Below are 25,621 nucleotides of genomic sequence, written 5' to 3'. Positions count from 1 at the left end.
TTCTCAAAGAATATGTATGTTATATCTTTTTACGTTATATGTCAATGATTTGGAAATGGAATTGATGGCTTTATTGCAAAGTTTGCAGGTGATATGAAGATAGGTAAAAGGGCAGGTAATTTTGAGAAGGTAATAAGGCTACAGAAATTCTTAGACAGGTTAGGAGAATGGGTAAAGAAGTGGCAAGATGGAATACAGTGCTGTGAAGTGTATGGGCATTTACTTTGACAGAAGAAATGAAAGGGTAGATATTTTCTAAATGGAGAGAAAATACAGAAAACAGAGACACAAAGGGACATGGAAGTCCTTGTGCAGATTAATTCCATGAAGATTAATTTGCAGGTTGAGTCTGTGGTGAGGAGGGCTAATGCAATGTAGCACTCATTTCAATAGGGCTAGAATATAATGTAATGTTGAGACTTTATAAAGCCCTGGTGAGGCCTCAGTCAGGGTATTCTGAGCAGTTTTGGGCAACTTACCTTAGAAAGGCTGATACTGGGAAGAGTTCAAAGGAGGTTTATGAAAATGACTCCAGGATTGAATAGCTTGTGATATGAAGAGTGCTTGATGGCTCTGGGCCTGTAGTCACTGGAATTCAGAAGAATGAGGGATGACCTCATTGAAACCTATTGAAAGCTGAAAGGCTTTGTTAGAGTGGATGTGGAGAGGATGTTTTCTATGGTGGCAGAGTCTAAGACCAGAAGACACAGCCTCTAAATAGAGTGGTGTCCTTTTAGAACGGAGATGAGGAGGAATTCCTTTAGCCAGAGACTGGTGAATCTGTGAAATTCATTGCCAGAGGCAGCAGTCTTTATGTATATTTCAGGCAAAGGTTGATGGATTCTTGATTTGTCAGAACATGAAGGTATAGGGAGAGAAGGCTGGAGTTTGGGGCTGAGAGGATAAACAGATCCGCTATGATGAAATAGTGGAGTGGACTCCATGGGCCAAATGGCCCAATTCTGCTCCTGTATCTTAGGGTCTTGTGATCTTATACAATCCTGAGATTCATTTTCTTATGGTCATACTGAACAAATCTGTAGGGTAGTAACTATAACGGGATCAGTGAAAGATCATCCAGAGTGCAGAAGACAACAAACTGTGCAAATGCAAATACAAATAAATAACAATAAATAAGGAGAACGTGGGATAATGAGACAATGAGTCATTAAAGTGAGATCATCAGTTGTAAAATCACTTTAATGCTGGAGCAAGTGAGTGTAGTTATCCCCTTGTCTTCAAGAGCCTGATGGTTGAGGAGTAGTGATTGTTCTTGTCCTGAGGCTTTGCACCTCCTACCTGATGACAGCAAGGAGAAGAGAGCATGACCTGGGTGATAGGGATCTCTGATAAAAATTGCTGCTTTCCTACGACAGTGTTTCATGTAGATGTGCACAGTGGTTGGGAGGGTTTTAACTGTGATGCACTGGGCCAAGTCCATTAACTTTTGTAGGATTTTCTGCTCAAAGGCATTGGTGTTCCCATACCAAGATATAATGTAGCCGATCAGTACCCATTCCACCACACATCAATAGAAGTTTGCCAAGGATTTTGATGACATGCTGAATCTCTGCAGACTCCTGAGGAAGTAGAGGCTCTGCTGTGCCTTTTTCTCAATTGCAGTTACAATAAGTGCTGGGTCCAGGGCAGATACAGTAACACAGAGCTGCAAAGCCTCTCCACCTCTGTTCCTCCATTGAGGACTGGCTCTTGCACCTCATTGCAGAATTCTATAATTATAACTCACGTCCTCAAAATCCAGCAACAATCTTGTAAATTTCCTCTGGTTTGGATGCCCAAAAGATCTTTTTCCTCAGGATTGACCCTAGTGACCCAGGTTCAAACCTGACCTCTATGCGTCTCTACCAAAGGAGGTGTTAAGGCACGCCTTCCCTCCGCTGACCTGCAGGTCAGGGGCCACGTGAAGCCGTGGGAGCAAATGGTGGATAGTTGTACAAGCAGCTGGTTCATATCACAGGTGACCACTGATGCCAGGCAGACAATCTCTGAAGAGCTCACCCGTCTTGTAAAGACGCTGTCCACATGAAGGCAATAGCAAACCAGTTCTGTAGAAAGATTTGCCAAGAACAATCATGGTGATCACCCACATCATACAACACGGCAATAATGATGGTAATGGTCTGAATGTGTTTAACTGCTGACAGAGACTACAAGTTCAATGACAAGGAATTGATCCATCTGCGGCATTCTCCCTGAAACACCTGGCATCAGCCTCCCACAGCTCAATAGTCACCTGTCTTCATCACCACCACCATCCATTTCCCCCCTTCCTTCCCTCCACTGACCTGCTACATACAAAACCATCCGAATTTACTTCTAGCCCAAACTTCTAGTTCATAAATCTCCATCTTGATTCAGAATTTGATTCCCCTTTACAACACTCTGCTAATTTTATTGTGGCTTTATGTGATCAGCAGCAATGATTCAATTGGAAAACAGGCCAAACAGTAATTGTGAATAACTGCTTCCGCCAGTGAAAATGACTCCACTCACTCTTAAATAAAGAGTCACTCCACTGTACATGCCTCTGCAGTATAAATTATAGATGTAAAGTTTCTACAGTGTTAGAGAAATGTCATTCTTACAAATTGTTGGTGACATAAATGGCCAGTGACGTGGAATACGAAGCAACAATCAGATGAGAGAACTCGATGGGTCAAGCAGCTTCTGTGGGCGTAGAGGAATTAGTGATGGTTCAGGTTGAAACCCTGCATCAGGGCAGGTCTGAATATCTTGCCATTTAGAACACTGAACACAGAACATAGAACACTGCACACAGAACACAGAACATAGAACACTGCACACAGAACATAGAACACTGAACACAGAACATAGAACACTGAACACAGAACATAGAACACTGCACACAGAACATAGAACATAGAACACAGAACATAGAACACTGAACATAGAACACAGAACATAGAACACTGAACATAGAACACAGAACACTGAACATAGAACACTGAACACAGAACATAGAACACAGAACACAGAACACGGAACACCGAACACAGAACTTAGAACATAGAACACAGAACACAGAACACTGAACATAGTACACAGAACATAGAACACTGAACATAGAACACAGAACATAGAACACTGAACATAGAACACAGAACACAGAACACAGAATATAGAACATAGAACACAGAACATAGAACACTGCACACAGGACATAGAATACAGAACACAGATCATAGAACACAGAACATTACACTACTGAACAGGTCTTTTACTCTACAATGTTGTACTGACGTTTTAACCTACACCAAGATCAATTTAACCTTTCTACATAGACCATAATCCTTCATTTTTCTATCATCTATCTTCCTATCTAAGGGTCCCTTAAATGTCCTGCCTCTCCCATCAGCCCCAGCAGTGCATTCCAAGCATTTACTATTCTCTGTGTAAATAAAAAACTACCTCAGAAATCCCCCTTACACTTTCCTCCAATTGCCTTAAAAGTAAATCCTCTCGCGTTAGCCATTTCCGCCCTGGGAAAAAGTATCCGGCTCTCCACTCTATCCATGCCTCTTATCATTTTGTACACCTCTATCAAGTCACTTCTCATCCTCCTTCACTCCAAAGAGAAAAGCCCCAGCTTGCTCAACCTTTTTTCACAAGACATGCTCTCAAAACCAGATGTAACCTAACAATAGTCTTATAAAGCTACAACATAACTTCCTGCCTCATGAGCTTAATGCCTTGACTAATAAAGGAAAGCATGCCACATGCCTTGTTTACCAGCTAACCAATGTGTGACCACTTTGTGCTGTGGACTTGGACCCCAAAATTCTTCCCAGCCATTAACCACCTACTGTCCCTTTACATTTGATCTTCCAAAGAGCAATGCTTCGCACCTGGTCCAATTAAACTCTGTTTCTCTGACCTTATCTGCTACAGATCTCTGACTATCTGTATTTATTATTACCAATTTCATTGCACCCTGGTGTAGATGACAATAAACTAATCTGAATCTGAATCTGAGTGGTGTGGTCTTCCCATGAGAACTTCTTGAGGCTAGACTAGCAGGGTTTCCCAACCTGGGGTCACAGATCCCTCAGTTAACGGTATTGGTCCACAGCATAAAAAAAAGGGGAACCCTGTATGGGTTTGCAAGAAACTTGTTACAGTACACATCCAACCGCAGCAGATTCCAGGGTTTAGATGCTCCAGTTCTCTAGATTGTGGATAGCTAGTGTGATCCCTCTAAAGATTCAAGCCCACTCCACTAACTGGTGGCCAGGTTTTGGCACCAGGATTTTAATATTAAAGAACACCTAAACTCAGGTTTGGTGCTCAATTTTCAGCTCAACTTTAGTTCAGTCTGCCATTGAGTATTTGGATTTCCATCTCACTTGGATCCTCGTCTAGAAGCTGGTCAAGAACCCTGTTCTCGTCTCAGTCTTGAAATGGTATCCCGAGTCTACTCCAGCACTTGGGTCCTTCCATCATCACCTAGGCCTCTTGTCACAGTGCTGTTGGGATAGCCTGGATAAGTAACTGGTGCACTCTCTAGATGATACAAAATCTCCCATTGGGCTCCCATGTGGGAGAGAATATATATTTATATACTGCATAGTTCCTCCAATGATGAGTGGCATATTGGTACAGGATAGAGTCAAGGGATAATACAGCATAGAAACAGGCCACTCGGCCTATTTTGTCCATACTGGCTCTCTAGGCTAGTCCATTTGCCTGTTTTTGACCTGAAATGGTATCACCTCACTATGATGGTATCAAGGTGGGGGCTGATATTCATTTAAGGAAATTGAGGGGGTGGTGGGATATTTCATGATGTCCCTGAAAGTCTGTGGTAGGATCGGAAAGTGAGCCACTCACCCCTGGACTCCAAGCCAAAGACTTACTCTCGTAGACACAATTTAAGAGGGCTGTCATTCCAGGACGGAGATGAGGAGGAATTTCTTTAGCCTGAGAGTGGTGAATCTGTGGATTTCATTTCACCGTGAAGGCCAAGTCATTGAGGCTGATAGATTCTTGATTAGTCAGGGCATAAAGGATTACAGGGGGAAGGCAGGAGATTGGGGCAGAGTGGTAAAATGATCAGCCATGATGAAATGGCAGAACAGACTCGATGGGCCAAAAGGTCTAATTTTGCTCCTCTATCTTTGGCCTTTTATCTGTACCTGGCTCTGTTGCATTTCAGACATTACAACAATGATTAAATTTGAAAGTATTTCATTGCCTATAAAGTGTTTTGGGGTGTCCTGAAAGCAATGTGAAACACAAGACTGTTCTGAGTGAAGAGTCTGGCAGGGAGTCCCTGTTTGATGCGAATCAAGCTTTTCTCATTCCCATTATGTTCTCACCTGTGGAGACCTGGTGCACTCCTGTGAAGTACAGCTCCCTGAGGATGTCTTTACAACTGGCCTTCTTAATAGCTGTGCAAACAACATCTTAGATGACAATAATTAAAAACCTGCTGTGTGGTCTCCTTGGCAGCTTATAAATTCTCAACACCAGACCTTCTAGTGCAGACCATTGTAAAAAGAGGTAATCTCATTAAAACTTGCAAAGTACATGTGGGAAGGATGTTTCCTCTAACTGAGAAGTCTAGAACCAGGGACTTAGTCGGAGAATAAGAGGTCGGCTATTTAGGATTGAGATAATTGAAATTTCTTCATCCAAATCTTTGCAAAACTTTGGAAGGCTTTGAAGATTTAGTCACTGGGCTTATTCTCTCTTATCAGATTTGTTCTTCTTCAGCTCTTTATTTCTTTTGCCTTTCCCCTCAGCATCTCACTTCACCTCCCCCCACCCCCACTTCCCTACCCACTTTCCTTATCCCTCACCTGGCTAAACTGGTCCTTTGCCAGCTTGTACTCCTCTTTCCACATCTTCTTATTCTGGCTTCCTGCCCTTCCCTTTCCAGTCCCGATGAAGCGACTCAACCCAATACGGTGGCTGTTTATTCCTCTCCGTAGATGCTTCTGCTTCTGCTTGGTACTGTGCAAGCACTGCCAGTCGGCTGTTATAACGCCAAGTCGCTGTGAACGGCATGAGAGTTAAATTGTAAAGTGAGCTTTTTATGACTAGATCCCCTAAATTGATTTGAATGAGTCTATCTTTATAAATATTAATGTCAAAAATACCGCGCAGGTCTGGCGGCAGAAGATTCCACTCTGTTGTTGATCTTGGGTAGAGGGAGTACTGGTAGCAAATCTTGTTGACTGAAGGGGTTTCCAGTGTGTGAGGTCCAGTTTGCTGTCGAGTTGAACTGACCCTGTGATGAATTTGGATGTCTGATGGAGTGATTTTGTGAACTCCTTTGAAAATGGAGATTAACCGTAGTTTAGTACGTCGGTTTTCAAGTGGTTCCCGTTGAAGGTTAGACAGCATGCTGGTGACACTGGATTTCCAGCTGTAATCATTTAGCATAAAGCCAGCAGCACGGCGTTGGATTTTTTTCGATGGACTTCTTGTTGTTAGCTTGATGGGGGCCACACAACACTCAGGCTTTGGATTGACAAGTGTCTTGTATGCCATGACCTTGACAGATTTACTACATGAGTGGAGGTTCATGCAGCCTGGTCAGCTGAGCTCCTCCAGCATTTACTGTGTGTTGCATGGGATATCAGCATCCTGGTTACATTATGGGAATAGTGATCTAACACTAATGGACTGGAGACACAAGAACAAATCCCACCAGCACAGAATGATATTCTGAAGTGAAAAATGAGAATAAGTAATTATAGTCTTCTCGTGCAGGTGTAGAAACTCTGAACTAAACACCGAGTTAAACCGTAGTCAATGAAGGCAGGATCGCAGTAAGATTAACCATTTACTGTTCACTCTTCCATATTAATGTATGGTGAAAACTGTTGATAAAACAATACAAAGTATATACAGTATCTGTTTCTTTCTTGGCATCACATTTACATCATAAATACTTGTAAAACTACAACAAACTATATTACATTAAAGTCTCATTAAAGTACAACATACAGTCAGAATCTACCTATGCCATCAACAACTTTAAATACACTTCAACACAAACTTTCCAGCAACTCTTTCAATAGCACAAGAAAATAAACTTTTATCAACCGTCATTACTTTTAACAGAATCAGTGTTAACATTTTTACTTCAACACATCAATTGTCATATGAACTTACGGCGTTGCTTCTATAATGTTTCTTAGTGCGTAGAAATGGAACTTCTCTCGCGCTGATCCTGTATACTCAAGCTCCCGCCTTCCTGTTTCTCCAAACCGGTATTTACCCATAACAAGCAGCGAAACCGGGTGTGACGTCATCGCGTGCTGCGATACATCACAGATAATGAATTTACCTTCAACAACTGCAACGTAGTTATCAACCTTAACTTTAGCTAGAAAACAGTTACAAATGAAATACTAAAGCGAAAATGTAATAAAACTAAACAAATGCCTTAAGGGCAACACAGTAATAATAATAATATAACAGAAATTTCTGGCTCATTAACCTTTGCGGTTCACTGGTTTGATATAGAGAAGGAAATTGTTGTAGTTTGTAACCAAAACATACAACTAATTTCAAGAAGAAAACAGGAGCCCAGGAGAACAGGTCTTCGTTTTGTTTTTACTTTAACAGAGACATGCGCATATGATGTGGTGGCATGATGATGTCTGCCATTTCCGTACTTTTACATATAACCCATAATAAATTATTTAAGCAAAGAATGATTAATCAAACAATAAATTCACAATATTACTCAAATATTACTGAAATATTAAGTACACAACAGTCCCCTCTGCTTAGCTATAAACTCCAACTCAATATAGAACGCATCTCAACATATATAGATATATACTGTATACACAACTACTAAATAGACATCCACAATGTAATAAACTTTAAAGTGTTCCACTCAGGTCTAAAGATTTAATCCTGTGGAGGGTTTCTTACTCTTATGGGATAACATCTTTCCTGACAAGGGAGGTCATTCAGCTTGGCTGGTGAGACTTGCGGATGTGAAAACAATCCCAGGTCTTGTTGCCTCCTCCATGGTGGTTGTAGCAGTTGGCTCCGGGACTGCAGGAAGTGGTTCTGATCACTCTGGACACTTCTGAATGCGTTGGCATCCCAAACAGTGCATGGGAAGCCTCATTGGATGACAGGGATCATAATGTGTGAGTACAATGTCTGACATCATCACTTTTCTTCTTGAAAGCCACCTCACACTGCTTTGTCCATTGCCAATTCTTCCTGATCTGTAGTAATGAATTAAATGGGTGGAGCACGGTAGCCAGGATTGGCAGGAATTGATGAATCCTAAAAAGCACTACAACTGTTACACATCCTTTGCCTCTGGGGTATCCACCACTGCTTGAATTTTCTCGGCATACTTGTGTAATCCTTGTGCATCAATAGTGTGACCACAGTAAGTGATGCTTGGTCTAAAGAATTCACATTTGTTTCATCATGCTCTGAACCAATAATCTTGTAATCTTTTAAAAACTAGCTTGAGATTTTAGAGGTGTTCTTTGTCATTTTTACCAGTAAGAATGATGTCATCCAAGTGTAACCCCCTGGGTCACCTCAGGCTCGCTCAGCTCATTCTCATCTAGGGGGAGCAGCCTTCAGCCCCACCAAACTGGGTAATCAGCTTGTGTGGATGCTGTGTGATGTCCCCACCTCGCCAAAGAACAAACAGGACACCATATGCGATTAAATGATTACAGTTTATAAAGATTACTATAACTAAATAATTAATAACGATACAGTATACATGAAGGAAAAGAAAATAAAGAAAAGGCGTCAAACTTATCAAAGTAAAAACCATTTCGTGCACAACCGTTGGAGCTCAATTACTGAAGTCTTCTGGCCTCCATTCGATCCCCTCCGAACTCCTCGACTCGCAGCGCAGGACCACCCGATGTGGTCAACCAAGCACGTCTATCTTCGTCTCCTCTCCTCCTGGCCTTGGACCCCCGCTTGGGGTCCATTCCTCGCCCAGTTTACAGCATCGCGTCCTCTCTCTCTCATCCCCTCGTGCCAATCTCCCCAAAAGCCCACCAACAACAGCTTACAGACTCAGAAGAAAGAACAACATTAATCCCAATTGATTTATAAAGGAATACAATTCTCGTTATCAGTAAATTTTAACCCAAACAAGCTTCCAGCACTCTCTCGCAACAAAGAAGCATTCCTACTTTTAACAAAACAAAGAAGCTATTTTGATTAACATACGCAGAAACAAAGAAAAATAAGAAATGGTCTCCTAGTCTGCAGCAGGTCTCCCCATTGTATAAATGGCCACATCGGGAGCACCGGATACAGTATATATCACCGCAGACTGGGAGACCGTTTCGCCGAACACCGGCGCTCAGGCCTCCAGCAGTGGCGGGATCTCCCTGTGGCCACACACTTTAATTCCACAGAGCACTCCCACTCTGACATGTCTGTCCATGGCCTCCTCTACTGTCAAGATGAGGCCACACACAGGTCGATGGAGCAATACCTTATCTCCCGCCTAGGTAGCCTCCTAACTGCCAGCATGAACGTTCAACTCACAGACCTCCGTTGATACCCCTGCCCCCCCCTTACCCCATCTCTATCTATTATTTTAGTCTGGTTCTCTTTCCCTCTCTTTTCCCCCCACTATAATCTCCCCCCAGCCCTACCTTTCTTTCTCTTTTATTTCCCATAATTCTCCACCTTCCCCATAGCCCATTTCCCTCCAACCTATCACTTCCCAGCTCTCTATTTCATCCCTCCCCTCACTTCTTATCCCCTCTCCACCATCTCATGTTACTTCACTCCTGATGAAGGGTTTCAGCCCGAAACGTCGTCACTACCTCCTCCCATAGATGCTGGCTGGCCTGCTGAGCTCTTCCAGCATTTTGTGTTTCTATTTATTTCCAGCTTCACTCGTAAGGCATCATCCAGTACCTTTCTTTATTTGTATTCAGTGGAGGGGGTGCAGCATGAAAATGGTCGGTCAATCAAATTGTAATTGTGTTAGCTGCTCACAATCCATAATACTGGACCTCCTGTTTTTGCCACATATGAGCCCAATGTACCCTGTTGGTTGCTGGATTTCACTGTTACAAATGTCATTTCCATAAGAGTTAGAGTATAAGTTCTTAGTTAGGTACCTGCAAGCTTCAGTTTAGAACCTTTGAAATGTCGTTCAATCTTATTTTGTGGAATGACTGAAACAGCTGAGCCAGTGTCCAATTCCATTTTAATTAATTTGCTGTTCACTTCTGGTTTAAGCCTTATTGCTTGTCTATTGTCAGTTTTCGCATTGTAAATCGCAAGGCTACTCTCATCATCAGATTTTTCATCAACAGCATGCAGATTAGTGCTCCTTTTCAAACTGAAATTTGTTTTTTTTTAATCTTCATCTCTTCCCTGTGCAGTCTACCTGACATGCTCTTTGTACGTGTCCTGCTTTGTTGCACTTGCTGCAAGTTTTGCCTTTAAACCTGCATTGGTCTGGTGTATGTGAGCACCACTGCCTGTGGAGCAGGCCACCGCCTCAGCTTGGCACAGAGCTGAGCAAGCATCGCAGAGCAGCCCATCCCAACACCCTGACATTTCCAATCAGGCCCAGCGTTTAAATCATCCAAACATTGGGTCATTCCTCGCTCTCAGACAACTCCGGGGTCTGGACCCCACCACCATGATTCAGCCTGTACACCACCTTTACTCATTGGTTACGTTGGTTGCTAATGAGGCACCTTCCTGTATGTATCAATGAACAAGTGATAAATAAATCAGAATCTAGGTTAGCATGGTCAAGTTGGACCGAAGGGCCTTTTTCCGAGCTGTATTACTCGATGACTCTATGATTCTTGGAGTGGTACATCTAAAAATTCTACGTCTAGTTGTCATCACCTGATATTAAAACAGGAATGATTTAAACACTGAGAGTTCAGCATTTCTCAAGATATTTATCTTCAGGCTCCATACAATTTGCAGGTGCTCTAGGAATGTAATATTCACGAGAGTTAAAAGCAATAGCAAGGCAGCTCTATTACAGATGACAAACAAGTCCAGAACTTGCTGTATATCTTTCACACTTCAGTGTCTACAGTATGCTGCTATAAAACTCCAGCTGTATCCACAAGTGCAGCCCTCGGGACTGTGACTAAATGGTGACTCAGCAGGTAGTATATATGCTGATGCATCAGAAGGTTGTGGGGAGGACTTCAAAAATCACTCAAAAAAGCAATGTTTCGGTTACAAAGCACCTTGAGGTGTGTAAGACTGGTGCGGAAACACCACCATGTCCAAGAGTGGAACATCCTACAAAAATTAGTGGCTACAGCCCAGTCCATCACAGGCAAAGCCCTCCCCATCACCGAATGCATCCACAAGGAGCACAGTTACAGGAAAGCGGCAGATCCCTCGTCCTTCTTTGTCAGCCTTTCTGCGTAGCTTTTCACTGTATTTCTTCCTTCCATTATGATTGCCCAACAAGCAGTAACATTACGACTGTGAAGAAAAAGAATTTCAGGATGTATATTGTGTACGTTTCTCTGACATGAAATGTATCCTTGAGACCTTCGAAAGAAAATGGATCTCAGGGTAGTATATGGTGCTAACGTTCAACTCTGAAAGCTGAGAGTGTCTGATTCCGGGCACTGGTACTCAGGTTCACACTTGGATTGAGATTTACTTACGTATCAATTATACACGGAGACATACAGTGAAATGCACTATTTGCGTGAACAACCAACACCGCTAAGGATGCGCTGGGGGCAGCCCGCAAGTGCCGCCTCACTTTCCAGCGCTGATGTGGCATGCCCACAATGCAGAACATGACAACTAACAGAACTACAGAAGCGGCGTAGCGTGGCAGTTACCGTAATGCGACTCCAAAGCCAGCAGCCTGGGTTCAATACCCACCACTGCCTGTAAAGTGTTTGTACGTTCTCCCCACAGCTGTGTGGGTTTCCTCCAGGGGCTCTGCTTTCCTCCCACATTGCAAAGGCCTACAGGTCAGTAGTTAATTGATCACATGGGGTGTAATTGGGTGAGCAGGCTCGTTGGGCGGAAAGGGCCTGTTACTGTGATCTTCTTCTAAATCAGGAGTTCCCAACCTGGGATCCAAGGACCCTCTGCTTAATATTATTGGTCCTTAGCATAAAAAAGGTTGGAAACACCTACCCTAAATAAATCATCATCGTCAGCATCATCATCATGTGCCATACTCTGCCAAAGCCTTGGCAACCACTTTCTTTCACTGCGATCTGTCGGCAGTGAAACCTCTTGCATCTCTGGCGGTGAGGCTGTTCCACTTCTTGATGTTGTCGATCCAGGTTGTCCTCTGCCTGCCTCGGGAGCGGCTTCCTTCCACTCTGCCTTCAAGCACAGTGCGTTCCAGTGTGTCATCAGTTCTCATGATGTGTCCAAAATAGCGAAGTTTCCTTTGGATAACAGTTTCCAGAAGTATTGGTTTCGTGCCAGTCTTTTCTAGGATGAAATTGTTGGATCTCCTTTCAACGTATGATACCCTGAGGATCCGTCTGTATGTCCACATCTCAAATGCTGTCAACTTCTTTCCATCAGCTGCTTTTAGGGTCCATGTTTCACAGCCAGATAGGGCACCTGACCAGACAAGACTCTTGAGGAGGCGTATCTTGGTGTCAGTGCTCACAGATCTATCTTTCCAGATGTTCCAGAGTTTGGTAGTGCTTGTGTGTGCCTTTGCTAGCCTTCGCCTTATTTCCTTGCTGCATTCGTTTGTATCATTTAGTTCTGCACCAAGGTATATAAAGGAGGACACTTGTTTGATCTTGTAATTTCCAATGTAGATGTCAGCTTGAATTGCAGTTTGGTCTTCCTGCCATTTATCAGCAGTCCAAATTCAGCAGAGACTTTTGCAACGTTATTGAGTAGTGCTTGTAGGTGGTCTTCTTCCTAAATAAATAAATGTTCCTTTTCTCCCTTACACCCACCAGCACTTGAATGTCTGCACCCAAAAGAGAGTCCGCTGTGTGTAGAAGGCCCATTCGGTTCACTGCACAGTTGCTCTGATATGGTGGTTCCCAGGACAAGGGCTGATCGCAGAACCATTCTGAGGTCCACGCGCGAACTCGGAGCCGTGTTTGTGACTATTCCGTTGCCATGGTAAACACAGTTTCAGCACCTGACTGGTCACTTCTCTGAGCTCCAGAGAAGCTGAGATCCATCAGAGACCCAGTGAAGGATATCTCTATCACTACACCCTCTCAGTCCAGACTCGCCACTGATGCTAATTGCTGCAACTGTCTAATTATTGAAAAACATCTTGCTCGTGATACTCAGAGAGACCCCTCACAATTTTAACAATGCCAATGCATTGCAAAAGTCAGTGAACAAGAACCTTCCATCCAGGGAAACGAACAGCACTAATGCAAATTGTTGGCTTGGCTTTTCTCAGAGAAGCAAGATTCAGTAGTAAAACAACAGAATTTTCTGTGCTTGAAAGTCTTCAAAAAAAACAAGTGATTTAAGAAATAAATATCATATATTTCTGAAAATTTGGTGGCCTTATTTATAAAAGATAGGATTAAATATACAGGTGCTCCAAAGATAAAATTATTGGTCATCTAGAGAAAGAAAGAAATATATATATTAAAGCTATTTTGAACTCCATGGAGAATGTGGGGATCTTCCGCTATCCAGGCACTCTTTCTTTCTTTCTTTCTCTCTTTCTTTCTTTCTTTCTTTCTTTCTTTCTTTCTTTCTTTCTTTCTTTCTTTCTTTCTTTCTTTCTTTCTTTCTTTCTTTCTTTCTTTCTTTCTTTCTTTCTTTCTTTTTTCTTTTTTTCTTTCTTTTTTTCCTCTCTTTTTCATATATAAATAGGGATATGTCAGGGGGAGGGTTAAGGGGAGGGGGAGAGCTGATATTATATTTTCTTCTTTCTATTCTGTAACCTATTTGAAAATTCAATAAAAATTAAAAAAAAACAAGTGACACAAAAAAGGTTTAACTGAAGGCCTGTTCTGGAGTTGGAGGACTGTCAAGTGTGCATGTTTTCATCGTGGTGGGCCCAGTTAATCTGCTGCGACAAACTGCGGAGCTGCTGTACTCCGGGCCCGCAAATATGGCAAACTAAAAAGCAAGGCTTTGGGCCTACTCCAGGGTTTGGATCTGAGGTCTCAATTTTGGTTCAGAAGGTTGTTGTTCATTTCAACTGTCTGCATGATTTGTGCTTTTTTTCTCTCTTGCACATCTGGTGTTGGCCTTTTTTCTGGAAATTGGATTGTTTCAGGTTTTTTGTTTTGTGGCTGCTTGTTAGCAAACAAATCTCAAGGCTGTATAATTTATACATTATTTGGTATAAATGTACTTTGAATCTGGTCTTCGAAGTTGCAGAGAGTGTACCGTTACTAACATGACTCAGTAAAAACATTTAATTGTACTACTCCTCTGCGTGTACATGGCATTTGGGTGGTGAGGATCAGAACAGGATTGACCACTCTACTCCAAGCGCCAATCCAGTCTGTGCCGTCGCAGATGATGGAATCATCGCAAAGCTGGCTCCGAGTTCCCACATGGAGCCGCAATCAGCCCTTATCCTGGGAGAGTTGGAGTTAAAAAATGGATTCAAAAAACCACTGGAGCGTTGTCTCCTCATCTTCCCTAGAATCATGCAGAACTTTTGGTGAAGGTGGTGAGAGTGTGGAACGAGCTGCCAGCAGAAATGGTGGATGTGGGTTCCAATTCAACATTTAAGAGAAGTTTGGATAAGTTCGTGGATGGGAGGGGTCTGGAGGGCTCCAGTCCAGGTACGGGTCAATGGGACTAACAGAATATTAGTTCAGCATGGACAGGGTGGGCCAACATACCTGCTTCTGTTTTCTAGAACTCATTGACAAACTTCAAAAGACTGGAAGAGGATTGCAAAGCAGATTGTTAGGAGGTTAGACAAATACTTCTCCTGAAATCTCTGGCCAGTGCAGACTGCATCTAGCTAGCTACCCTGCTGTTCAGGACCTGCACTGACTTCTATCTGTCGACTTTGAAGAGAGCATTAGGGATTCAGCCACACAGTCTTCATTTTATTTAGAGATGCAATGTGAAACAGGCCCTTCTGGCCCAAAAAGCTGCGCTATCCAGCAACCCAACCCTATCTATTTATCTATTTTATTTGTCTGTCTGTCTGTTTATTGGGATACAGTGGGTAATAGGCCCTTCCAGCACTTTGAGCTGAGCTCCCCAGCAATCCCACTGATTTAACCCCTAGCCTAATCACAGGACCAATTACCCTACTAACCGGTACGTTTTTGGACTGTGGGAGGAAACTGGAGCACCTGAAAAAATCCAGGTGGTCACGGGGAGAAATACAGGCTCCTTACGGGCAGCAGCGGGAATTGAATCTGGGTTGCTGGTACTGTAAAGCATTGTGCCAGCTACTTCATGCTCCGCCACCCAGTTTAACCCTAGCCTAATCACGGGGCAATTTACAATAACCGATTAACCTGCCAACTGGTACGTCACTGCATGTGGAGGAAAGCCAGCCACTCACACACGGGAAGAACGTACAATCGTTGTACAGTTGATGCTGAACCCTGAACTCCGATACACTGAGCTGTAGCAGCGCTGCGCCAGTTGCTGTGCTACCACGGTGCTCCGCAGCCAGTCTCGTGTCAGTCAGCGCCTGGTGGAGGTAGCTGAACTGAAGCCAGTGCCTGGCAGCCAGCCACATGCACAGTTTCAGCCAAGTTTCACGGTCAGAAGGAGGCTATTCACCCAGTTGGCAATGGGGACCTCTGCATGTTAACCCCACCTCCAATTCCCATTCCACAACCCCACACTTTCAGACAGCGGGCTCCTCACCCCAACAAAAACATCCTCAATTTCCTTCTAGCTCTTCCTCCAATTGTCTAATTTAGGCTCTCTATTTACTGACACCTCTTCCAAAGGAGAATAGATCTTCATCACCTGCTAGGTATAAACCCCTCATACTTTTTTACACCTGAAATGAAACTTCCCTCTCCAAAGGAAAATAAACCCTTCCCAAACTAATTTTTCCACATTTTTCCACCAATATTTTTAATATCCCAGCAAATCTCTTGTGTATCCTGCACAGGATTTTTTTCATTCTAATTGTCTTCTTACTTGTATCCACTTTGGTTGCAACAACAGGAAAACAGATTATTATCTGAACGGTGGCCGATTAGGAAAAGGGGAGGTGCAACGAGACCTGGGTGTCATTGTACACCAGTCATTGAAGGTGGGCATGCAGGTACAGCAGGCGGTGAAAAAGGCAAATGGTTTGTTGGCATTCATAGCAAAAGGATTTGAGTACAGGAGCAGGGAGGTTCTACTGCAGTATAAAATTCTAAAGGGATTGGGCAGGAAGATTGTTCCTGATGTTGGGGAAGTCCAGAACGAGGGGTCACAGTTTAAGGATAAAGGGGAAGCCTTTTAGGATGGAGATGAGGAAAAACTTCTTCACACAGAAAGTGGTGAATCTGTGGTATTCTCTGCCACAGGAAACAGTTGAGGCCGGTTCGTTGGCTATATTTAAGAGGAAGTTAGATATGGCCCTTGTGGCTAAAGGGATCAGGGGGTATGGAGAGAAAGCAGGTACAGGGTTCTGAGTCGGATGATCAGCCATGATCATACTGAATGGCAGTGCAGGCTCAAAGGGCTGAATGGCCTACTCCTGCACCTATTTTCTATGTTTCTATGTTTCTAAAAATAATGTATAATTGATGTATAACTTAAGTTGATCTTCTGATGTATCTGATGCTATGTGTCTGTGATGCCGTTGTTGATTTTAATTGCATCTGGTAGATTGCATGTGACAACAAACCCAATTTTGACTTGCTCTCTGATCCTACCTGTAACATGGAGATTGGAATTCTATAGTACCCTGACTGCAGTTTTGTACAATTCTACTGTTACTTGGCCAGGCTTAGCATTTTAGCCCGGCACCTACCATGCCCTCTCCAACTAACACAGTACCATACAGTCCCACCATCCTCGTGTCTTGCAAAAGCTTTAATGAAACTGGAAGACGATGGCACCAGCAAACAAAGCAATCAAGGGTGTCATCCTCCAGACAGTTTACAAAACTACTCCTTCCATTTTTTATGTCTTCTTTTTCTTCCAAATGTGGTTCTGCTACTCTTTAAGCCTGTGATCCACATTTTGGTGGTGCGTTTTCGGCCGACTAAGTGATCTGGCGCTTTGGTTGTCTCTGAGGGAGCTCGGTGAGGTTTCAGTCGAGGCGTGCAACCTTGAGGCCAATTATACTGGGGACAGGGCATGAGCACGTGACCGACTCCATTTCTCACCGATTTCGCCGATGAAAGGACTGAGGAAGCTTGAACAACACGCACAGGATGCTGGAGGAATTCAGCAGGCCAGGCAGCTTCTAGGAAAAGAGAACAGTCAATGTTTCGGGCCAAAACGTCACCAAGGCAAAAGTGGAAGGTGAGCAGGTGCCTATCAGCCTCTCACTCACCGCTGGCAAAGGAAGGTGACTGTATTCAAATGGCCTTGATGTTGCCAGAGGATTGTGCTAGAGTTCTGGGTCTTGGACAAGGTTTACTCAGTGCAGATGATGGATTAGACACTAGTTCATGTTATGATGTGCTTCTGTTTCCTGGTCATTCCTTTTTTTTTGTTACTATTCTGGGCAATTCTGATTAGGCAGGCTGCAGACAATGAACAACACAGTGATAGATCGCACTGAGCTGAGCTGAAATGTATAAACCTGGACTCTTTCAACTTTATGTTTTATGCCTTGTGTTTTTCACTCATTTTTTCTGCAGCTTGCACATTTTGTGTGTTGGTAGGGGGTTGGATGTTTTCATTTAAACGGGTTTCATGGTTTTCCTTGTTTCGTGGCAGTCTGTGGGAAGAAGAAACTCAGGGCTGTACACTGCCTACATACTCTGATAATAAACGTACCTTGAAAATTCTGGAAATACTCCGCAGGTCAGGCCACATCAGCGGAAAGAGAAACAGGGTTAACATGTCAGGTCAAAGCACCTTTATACAGCAAAGGGATTGTTGATCCTCATTGCTAAAGGGATTGAACTTCAGAGCAGGAAGGTTATGCTGCAACTGTACAGGGTGTTAAGCACCAGGGTTACTGCAGACAGTTCTGGTTTCCTTTCTTGAGGAGAGATATACTGCCTTTGGAAGCAATGCAGAGGAGGTTCGCCAGGTTGACTTCAGAGATGAGGATGTTAGCCTTTGAGGAGAGGTTGAGTCGGCTGGACTATATTTGCCAGAATTCAGAATAACAGGGGACCTTATAGGAACATATATATAAAGGGATGGAAAAGTTAGATGAAGCGTCTCAGTTCTTTATTCCTTTATATAGATGCTGCCTGACCTGCTGTGTTCCCCCACTACTTTGTGAGTGTTACTCTAGATTTCCAGCATCTGCAGAATCTCTTGTGACTGGAAAAGATAGAAGCAGGAAAGTTGTTCCCGAGACGTGAACTCGGGAACACCGCCTCAGGATTCTGAAGAATAGATTTAGGATGGAGATGAGGAGAAACTGCTTTTCCCAAAGAGTAGCGAGTCTGTGGAATTCTCTGCCAAGAGAAGCCGAAGGGGCTACCTGATTTAATATATTCTAAGATACAGTTAGATAGATTTTTGCATAACAGGGGAATTAAAGGTTATAGGGAAAATCCAGGTAGTGTGGAGCCAAGTCCACGGCCAGATCAGCCATTAAATGTCAGAGCAGGCTCGATGGGCCAAATAGCCTACTCCTGAGCCCCTTCCTTATGTTCTTATGCAAGGCTTATGACACAAGGATTTTCACCTGAAATGTTAACCCTGCTTCATTTCCCACAGATCAGCTCAATATGCAGGATATCCGGCAATTTTTTTTGTTTTTGATTTTCAGCATCTGCAGTTTTGTTTTCAACTTCCTTCCTTGTGCTTGGTGTAAAAATACAGAAGTATTTCTTCAGCCAAATGACCCAAATCATGGTTAACAAGTAATAAATGTTGGAACTGGGACAAGTAAATATATAATCATCCCTTGGGGGAGTAAGGTAAATGCTTTCACTGTTGTATTAACCTACACAACCATGAATCTACAGAGCTTATTCAAACCCTAAGCCTCCTCTTTAAGTGAAATCAATATATATGTAAATATGATCCAAGACAATTCAAGTCCAATATTTTTCTCAGCAATGCACAAAAATTGCTGGAGGAACTCAGCAGGCCACAGAGCATCTAAGGAAAAAAGTTCAACGTTTTCTCTTTCTGTTACATGAAGCAGTTGCGATGGGTGGAGGTAGAAGTGCTTTCAACTTTTCATTGGGGCGGGGCGGGGGGGGGGAGTCTCATCAAATCTTATTAAATATCGAAAGGCCCAGATAGAGTGGATATGCCAAGGACGTTTCCTGTAGTGTGAGTCTAGGACCAGAGGATACAGCCTCAGACTAGAACGCAGATGAGGAGGAATTTCTTAAACCAGAGGGTGGTGAATCTGTGGAATTCCTTCCCACAGATGGCTGTGGGGGCCAAGCCATTGAGTGTGCTTAGAGCAGAGTTTGATAGGTTCTTGATTAGTAAAGGTGTCAAAGGTGATGGAGAGAAGGCAGGAGAATGGGATTGAGAGGGATAATAATCAGCCATGATGGAATGACTGAGCAGACTTAATGAGTTGAATGGCCCGATTCTACTCTTGTATCTTATAGTCTTTTATTTTTAATGATGCAATGACAGTTTTTTGCACAAAAGGGGAATTAGGGGTTCTGGGGAAAAGGCAGGTAGGTGGAGTTGAGTCCACAGCCAGATTAGCCATGGTCTTATTAAATGGCAGAGCAGACTCAACAAGATAGAAGGCTGACTCCTGATCCTATTCCTTATGTTCTTATAGAACATGACATCACAGTTGTAGATCAGTTGTTGTAGGGTGGAGGTACATCTCTACCAAAGGAGATGTAGGGCACTCCTTCCATCTGCTAGCCTGCAGATCACCCTTGGGCAAGGTATACCACCTGCTTAGACCACCCCCCCCTCCAAGCAGGGTTTCGTGAAGCCACGGGAGTAGGTGGTGGATGGCTGTACGAGCAGCTGGTGCATATCACAAGTCCTGGTTATGAGACCACTGACACCAGGCAGACAATCTCTCTGAAGAGTATTATTAATGGCTGGAGGGGGGCACCCATCTTGTAAAGACGCTGTCCAGAAGAAAGCAATGGTAAACCACTTATGTAGAAAACTTTGCTAAGAACAATCATAGTCACAGAAAGACCATGGTCACCCACATCATACAGCATAGCATATAATGATAATGTTAATGATTTTTTTTTGTATGGCCTTGTTTTGGACATGGGTTTTTTGTCATTCTTTACTGAAGTATAAATTTTCATTAACTCGATTGTATTTCTTTATTTTGCTGGGGGTGGGAGGGCTGTGGTAGCTCGGGTGACATTATTACAGCTGTTTAATTCAGCGTTTGTTGCTTGCTCGGATCTCAATGCAGCACGGACGGAAAGCATGCAAGGAGCCAGCTAGACTCGAACCCGGGACCTCTTGTTCCAGAGTCCAGATGCGAATACCAGTACACCACCATCACAGACAATTGAGGCAGTACAAGGGAAAACAATACAGAATGCGGGATGAAAGTACCAGCTACAGGGAAAGTAGAGTGCAGGCAGTCAATAAGGAGCGAGGTCATAACAAGGTGGGCCGGCTGGTAGAGTAGTGGCATCAGCGCTGGATTTTGGGGTGGAAGGTCTTGAGTTTGAATCCAGCTGGCTCCCATCTTGACCTCGTAAAAAAAGAAATTGCCTGCTACAGAAACATCAACAGCAAAAATGTTGATGGCCTATGCTCTCTCGTGAGTTGAAAGGCAATTTCTCTTCTTCTTTTCTTCATAACAAGGTAGAATTTGGGGTCAAGAGTCTATCATATCATCATGGGGAACCAGTCAATCCTCTTATAACAGCAACATAGAAGCTGCCCTCGAGCACATTAGTGCTTTCAGGCTTTTGTATCTTTCACCCAAATACCACTCATATTAAAACAAACGTCTCATTCCAGGAACTAGCATGGTGAACCTCCCTTTGGACTGCCCCCATTACCAGTGTATCCTTGCTTAAATAAGGGTACCAAAAAGAGTACAGAGAGCGCTCTGGACATCCCACCTCTCCGGGAAGTATCAGGAGTCTCCCGCATATTGATAGCAGCTCCCTGACACCCGCAAATTATATACAATATCCCAGAAATCGATTTTGAGAGGGGGGAGAAAGCAGGAGAGAGAGAGAGCGGGACAGAGAGTGAGCGAGGGAGAGTGAGAGAGAGAGAGAGAGAGAGAGAGAGTGCCATGGCAGAGTGTTCCAAAGAAAAGAAAATATAAAACGTACTTCACCCCAGTATACACTAAAGTGTACCCCTGCCTAATAGTTTGTTCGCTGCACTGTTTGCAATGGTGACTTTTCTATTGCCCATGGTGGGTTAAATCACTGTTGAGGTGACTTGAATGGGTGTCATTTGTTCATTAGCATAGCTAACGTTATCTTAACTAGCTGGCTAGCTGCTAAGGAGCTATTCTACTGCAGACATCCCACCTCTCCCAGGAGTCTCCCGCAAATTGATGGTGCTACCTCCCTGAAATGAGTTTTTGCAGGGTGGGATGTCTGGTGCTCTAGGTGTAGAGAAAAACGGGAGCAACTCTGTCCGCTTGATGACATTTCATCAGAACCATAAAGAGTTGGAAATCACACATGTTTTAAGTTGCAGAGGTGTAAGAGTGGAAATAGGCTGGAAATAAAGAAAGACTTAGTGGGTGGTTAATAATCAGCATGAACAGAGGGAGTTGTATCTGTGCTCTGTATCTGTATGAAACCAACCTGAACTGATTCTACGACCTACAGACATACTTTCAGGGACACTTTACAAATCATGTTCTTGGTATTTTTAAAATTTATTTCCAGAATTTGTCTTCTTTTGCACCTTGGTTGTCAGTCTTTGTTTATGTACATTTTCTTGAAAATTCTATTGTATTTTGTTTTGTTCTGTAAATGCCTGCAAGAAAATGTATCTCAGGGTAACATATACAGTATGTACTGTGATAATGAATTTACTTTGAACTTTGAACTTGACCTTTTGCTTTCTTGTTGACCCTGAACTCTGAGCCACAATCTCCCAGCATTCCTCAGTGCCCTGCTCAGTTTAGTAGCCTGGCCACATTCCAGCTCTGGGAAAAGGGAATAATTTATAACTTCAAAACAGAGGTTTATCTCAGCTGGAAATTTTTCATTTGGAAAGTGACACCCCTAAAGGCAGCAGAATATAGTGCTGCAAATGACAAGAAATGTGATTTGTTTACTTCAGTGAAATGGTGGCTTTTAAAATGCACAGAAAGTATTTCAGGATTGAAATCACATCATTCTGATATTGCAATTAAAAAGCAGTGGAAACTGAAAGCTGTTTCAAACTCCTGGGAGCGCACATCTCACACAATCTCTCATTGTCCCAGAACACATTCTGCACAATCAGGAAAGCTCACCAATGCCTCTACTTTCTGAGGAGGCTGAAGAGAGCTGGACCTCACACATCTGTACTCACGTCATTCTGCAGATCCACCATAGAGAGCATCCTGACAAGCTGCCTCACTGCATGGTACGGGAAACTGCAGTGCAGCGGACAAGAAGGCTCTGCAGCGGGTAGTCAGCTGTATCGGCCTACACACCGCCTCCCCCCACCATCAAGGACATATATACAGAAGGTACCGGAAAAGGGCCAGTAACATCATGAAGGACTGCACCCCACTGTTCGCGGACTGTTTGTCCCACCCCCATCAGGGAGGAGGCGACACAGCATCCACGCCAGGCCCACCAGACCCAAAAACAGATATTTTCTCCAAGCAATGAAGTTAATCAACAGCTCCACCCACTAACCCACCACCACCACTACTGTACCATTTCCAGTCAGTCACCTTATGTACAGGCATTTTTCATTTTAAAATCTTTTTATTAATTATTATTGAAAATTGACAAAAAAAGAGATACGTTACAGACATACAAACAATCTCATCAACAGCCCCACCCACTAACCCACCAGCACTATTGTATCATTTCCAATCAGTCACCTTATGTGCAGGCACTTTATAGACATACAAACAATCTAAGAACATATATAAGCTATTTTTTGTATTTATATTTATTGTTCTTTTATTATTATTATTGTCTTTATCTTATTGTGTTTTTTTTGTGCTACACGGGATCCAGAGTAACAATTATTTCATTCTCCTTTACACTTGTGTACTGGAAAAGACATTAAAAAATCTTGAATCTTAATGATGACATGCTTCTTTGGGAAATGTTTGCCCTTTCCATTTCACGCCGACTTCCTGAGCTGCGAATGGTCTCCAGAGGGCCCTAGGCGGGCCCTTTCAGCACCCTACCCACTGCTCTTCAACACAAAGTGAGGCAAGGCATTTCATTTTCTTTCATGTCGACATTTGGTCAGAAGTTAGTTACAGTGTTCTGTTATTGTGGTGAACTATGTGCCTGTCGGGACACGCCCCTGCTGACTGCTCCTGTGGCTCCTCCCACAGACCCCTGTATAAAGGAGACCTGCGGCCTGAAGATCGGCCTCAGTCTCCAGGACCTTGTATGATAGACACTCACTCCTGGTTCCTTCTTCCAGTCAATAAAAGCCGATATCTCGCCTACGTCTCAGTGTGAGTTATTGATGGTGCATCAATTTTATTGACTGGAAGTTTTAAAACATGGAACCCGTTTTGCGTCCGGACCGGTTGGATTTGGACCCTCAAGACCCTGACGCAGCTCTCGCTTTTGAACACTGGCTTGCATGCTTCCAATCGTACTTGGCGGAGCTTCGTGCGACTGAACCCGCCGTTATGCACAGAATCCTACTCTCGAGGGTCTCCTCCAAAGTTTACTCCTTTATCCGGGACCTGCCGACCTACGAAGGGGCACTGGACGCCCTCAAACGACAGTACCTGCGGCCGGTGAACACCGTCTACGCAAGACATCGCTTAGCTACCCGGCAACAGCGGCCTGGCGAATCGTGCGCTGAGTTTCTCCGAGCACTACAGACACTCGTCCGAGCTTGTGACTGCAAGACGCTCACGGCAGAACAGCATGCGGAGCTGCTGGTGCGAGACGCCTTTGTGACGGGACTGAGGTCAGTGTACATGCGCCAGCGACTGCTGGAGAACTCGGATCTTACCTTAAGCTCGGCGATAGAGAAGGCCAACGCTCTAGAAGCTGCGCGGCATAACGCCGACGCTGTCCAGTCGCGCGATTCCCCGCCGGTTTCGTGGACGCCTCAGACCCCGCCACCGCCGGCTCCCGGGAGCGAATTCGCCAACGCCGCCGCCAGTCGCGATTCCACGAGCTCCCCGACCCAGACCACGGCTGTGGCCCGTAAGAAACTCGTGCCTTGTTATTTCTGTGGCCAAAAGAAACATCCTCGACAACGCTGTCCAGCGCGAGAAGCGACCTGCTCCAGCTGCGGAAAGCGGGGCCACTTCGCCAAGGTCTGTAAGTCTCAACCTCGAGCGGAGTGCAGCGCTGCGGGTGAAACGTGGGGGCCGCCATCTTGCATGCCGGGATGTGGGCGGCCATCTTTGTCGACGTCAGCACGCCCCGCCCCCGATCCTCGGATGCTGACCGGGTACCCCGGATGTGAGCGGCCATCTTTGTCGGCGTCAGCATGCCCCGCCCCCGACCCTCCGATGCTGACCGGGTACCCCGACGGCGATCCAACTCTGGCCACTGTGACTCTCGACCAAAGCGCCCCACACCAGCTTGCAAGGTCCATGATGGACATCCAGGTGGAGGGGCATTGGACTGGATGCCTGTTTGACACGGGCAGCACTGGGAGTTTTATTCACCCGGACACAGTGCAACGCTGCGGACTCGCAACGCGGCCGGTCAGTCGGAGGTTCCATTTGGCCTCTGGGTCGCAGTCCGCAGACATCCGGGCGGGTTGTGTAGCGACTTTGGTGGTGCAAGGCACAGTATATCGGGACTTTGAACTGCTGGTCATGCCTAATCTGTGTGCACCTGTGCTATTGGGGCTGGACTTCCAGAGCCATCTCGAAAGTGTGACTATGGTATACGACGGGCCCCTCCCACCACTCACTGTCAAGAATCCTCAGTTTTGTGGGACTTCTTCACATACCCCGCTACTGACCACACACACACACGGACACACACATCCCATCCAGAACCAGGCCAACAGCTGCGCTACCGACACTTGCAGCCTCTCCACTCTCAAGATCCCTCCCCCACCGCTGTTCGCCAACCTGACCCCCGACTGTAAACCTGTGGCAACCAAAAGCAGGAGGTACAGCGCGGGGGACCGGGCCTTCATTCGGTCGGAGGTGCAGCGGCTGCTCAGGGAGGGGATCATTGAGCCGAGCACAAGCCCTTGGAGGGCCCAGGTGGTTGTTGTTCGGACTGGGCAGAAAAATAGGATGGTGGTGGACTATAGTCAAACCATCAATAGGTTTACGCAGCTTGACGCATACCCCCTACCCTGCATCGCGGATATGGTCAACCAGATTGCTCAGTATAAGGTGTACTCGACAATAGATCTGAAATCCGCTTATCACCAGCTCCCCATCTGCCCAGAGGACCGCCCCTACACTGCCTTCGAGGCGGGCGGCCGGCTCTATCACTTCCTGCGCGTCCCTTTC

At 44.5% G+C, this 25,621-nt stretch overlaps 1 protein-coding gene across 1 annotated transcript in view; it reads left to right on the top strand.

Annotated features, from left to right (window-relative positions):
- The window catches only part of caskin1 (CASK interacting protein 1), a 675,429-nt gene that overhangs the window by 440,144 nt on the left and 209,664 nt on the right, over positions 1 to 25,621 (top strand). The gene's annotated exons all lie outside the window — the stretch shown is intronic.

This window comes from Hypanus sabinus, chromosome 9 (genome assembly GCF_030144855.1).
Source record: "Hypanus sabinus isolate sHypSab1 chromosome 9, sHypSab1.hap1, whole genome shotgun sequence".
NCBI lineage: Eukaryota > Metazoa > Chordata > Chondrichthyes > Myliobatiformes > Dasyatidae > Hypanus > Hypanus sabinus.
Note: the sequence above shows the minus strand (reverse complement) of the source record. Positions and strands in the feature narration are given on the sequence as shown.